The sequence below is a fragment of the Buceros rhinoceros genome, unplaced genomic scaffold (assembly GCF_000710305.1).
Source record: "Buceros rhinoceros silvestris isolate BGI_N320 unplaced genomic scaffold, ASM71030v1 scaffold15405, whole genome shotgun sequence".
NCBI lineage: Eukaryota > Metazoa > Chordata > Aves > Bucerotiformes > Bucerotidae > Buceros > Buceros rhinoceros.
Genome location: NW_010413546.1, coordinates 16,971 through 19,939, shown reverse-complemented (window position 1 = coordinate 19,939; position 2,969 = coordinate 16,971). Strand labels below are relative to the sequence as shown.

The following is a 2,969-nucleotide window of genomic DNA, read 5'->3' as shown; positions in this document are numbered from 1 at the left end:
GGGGAAAGCCCCTGCCATTGGCAGCCCAGACGGGCTGCTGAAGAAATTCCTGCTTCTTTTCCCATCCCGTGCTGCCACTCCTACTGCTGTTACAGGCATCCGTCCTGCCAGTGCTCCCCAGGAAATGAGAGGGAAGACACTGCTTTTCATGGCTTTACTCTGGCAGTCCCTCTACCCACTGTTTTGGGTAGCAGTATCTCCTCTGCAAACTACTCCCTGAAGCATCTTGCATCAGCTTCCAATACAAATATAAACCAGCCTCGTTCCTATTCAGTTAATTTTCTTCTAATTACAAGCTAGATGGAAAAATACTTAAAACACCTCTAACCCCAGTATTTGCCAGTCTAGCCAGACTCAGTCATGAGGAAGTCCTGGCCAAGCTAAGGAAATCCAGGATTCTTGGTGGCACGCTGTGACCAAGTGAAGTCACTTCTCTTTAAAGCCACCAATGCACATCGGACATAACTCAAGCCTTCAGGAGGAGAAGGTCTTAAGACACGCTCTTAGAATCCTCCTAAAATGTGCTAAGCCCTCCTAAGATTTGCCTTTAACATCATTTTCTGAATCATTCTTAATACTACTTCCAAGACAGGCTCAGATTACAGAGATATAATAACATGTAACAGAAGTATATTATATTGTTAAAAGTGATTCAGAGTTCACTTTTTTCCCCCTATATAGATCTAGACAAGAATATGAAATTACAAATAAATAATTAGCCTTCATGGGGTGAAGAAATCACAATTAACTTCATAAGAAGTTGTAATTCGGTACAGCAGTAAAAGCATTTGAAGACAGTACACAAACATGGACCAAACGTATTTGTTAAGATGCACATTACTGATTCACATAGCAATGTTAGCGCTACTTTGGCCTTTTGACTCTTCGATGTTATTTCCTGGCTATTGTGAGTCAGCTTAAAAGAACTATATAAAACTTATCATAGCTTTCATTTCAAACAAAAAAAACCCTTCACATCTCAGTTTAAGATCAATCTCCCTGTAAAGAAATTCATGCATACAGGATGCCGATGACGTGCTTTAGAATTGAGGGTGCAAGAAGCCTGCAGGTGACAGCTCTGGAAAGCCTAACAGTCAGGTTCCAATGGTACTGTCAGTCCCATTAATTAATCAAGCATTTTCCTCCTCTGGCAGATTTAAAAGCACCTGCTTCCATCAGACAGGCACTGCATTTTCATTAAAGCCAGAGATCTGACTATGCAACACCATCACTGCTCTGCCAGGCTGCTTTAACGGAGACTTGGACCTTGCTTTTAGGGAAGAAACTAGAAAGTAACACTCATTCCTATACAGGTCAACAGTAAAGTACAGCAGCAATTTGCAGAATTTTGTGAAGTCTAGGTGAAGGCCAGCTGTACCATATGATGTACAAACCCAGGGTAAGACACAGCTCCCATCTTGAACAGCTTACAGTTTACTTTGGACATTTTCCCACTATTTCACCTCTTCAACAGAAGACGAAAGGGGACAGATTCCATCAAGGTTCCTTCCTTTCACAGTGTTCCTCTGGATGTTCCCCACCCGGAAGAAAACTGCTAGATTAGCTCCAAATCTTATGCTCTTTGCAAAAATATCGAAGAGATGAGAGCTGGCGGTCTCACATTCCGGAGGCAGCCTTCTGTGGATAGCCAAAATGCAAATCTATGCTTACTCCACCACTCATGTTCCCCCAGAAGATGAAATGAATTCTCCAACAAATATCACTTCAAATTTTTTGTATTTGTCCAGGGGAAAAAAAGTTTTCTAAAAAAATCCCCCATAATTTGAACTTCTGGAATTGAATCACTCTTTAGGCTAGTTTTTGTTCACAATCTAATAAGTGGCACAGCAAGAATGCTGGAATTTTTTTGGTCTGTTTGTACATCTGTAAGTACTACCCACTGTGGCAGATACTTGGCAAAGGCAACACGAAGGCTGGAGTAAGGTTTGTCAAAACAAGGCCTTAACCACATGACCTGGAAATTTAAAATTATAACACGCAGCTTCCTTTGAAATGTTGTGTTTTGCACAGTTCCAACCAGTCCTAAAGAATGGGGTTCTGAGGAATTTAGTAAGCTGTCTGGAAAATTGAGCAAGCAGTAGCACAACAATTCTTCCTCTTCCAGAAGTCCTTCAGGTCACAGCGTGTGTTCGGGAATAAACAGAAAATGGACTTGTGGATCTGCTGCAGTTCCTTCTCCCTTCTCCTTTTTCTCTTCTTAGAAGGTACCCATTTAAAAATATTTGCAAACCTAAGTCACAGCTGTGTTACTCACAGGTTTTGTCACCATCCCAGGCACGTGGGACTAGGGGTTAAGCTAAGACTCCATCTCACCACATTGACCTTGTTTCTTAATCTACTCACTACACAGAGCTTACACATAAAGGAGTACAGCTAAATTTTACATCCCTGAAGACTTGCATGTAACAAAACTATTCACATCTTCAAAACAAAACAAAAAAATTACCTTTTTCTGCAGTTGAAGAAATAGTAACTGGAAGAGAAAAAAAAAGAAGATACATGGTTAGTGAATCCGTATTGAATCAAACGTTTGGCTATAAGTGCAATATATGAGATAGCTGACTTGTTCCAAAGTGTACTTCAGGAGTTAGTAGGGCCTCCCTGCCCTACTCTGGGGTAAAACAGGACTCATTATTCTTCCTGCCAGCCCTTGAGGCTTGGTGAGTCAGTGGAAGAGCTGAAGAGATCCAGTTGCCTGTGCTAACCAAGCCAACACACCCCTTTTCACAGACATTAATTAGATCATAATTTATGCATGTTCCCCTTCAGATATGCACCTTGCAAACTTTTCTGAGCCAACAACTAGGCCGAGAGATATACCACTGGCAAGCAGAAAATGAAATAAAAGAAGTTCTTACAGAAGGCCCTATGAAACTGTATTAATGTAACCTACTTCCCTCTCCTTCCCCCCCGCCACTTCTCTCTTCCTGTCACATGCTACTTTCGAC

General features: G+C 41.5%; 1 protein-coding gene across 1 annotated transcript in view; it reads right to left on the bottom strand.

Annotated features, from left to right (window-relative positions):
• The window catches only part of ZDHHC20 (zinc finger, DHHC-type containing 20), a 25,325-nt gene extending 22,839 nt beyond the window's left edge, over window positions 1-2,486 (bottom strand). Inside the window, exon 1 of the mRNA XM_010136790.1 lies at window positions 2,468-2,486. The gene's annotated coding sequence lies outside the window, so the exon portion shown is untranslated. The remainder of the gene's footprint in view (window positions 1-2,467) is intronic.
• Window positions 2,487-2,969: the final 483 nt, after the last annotated feature.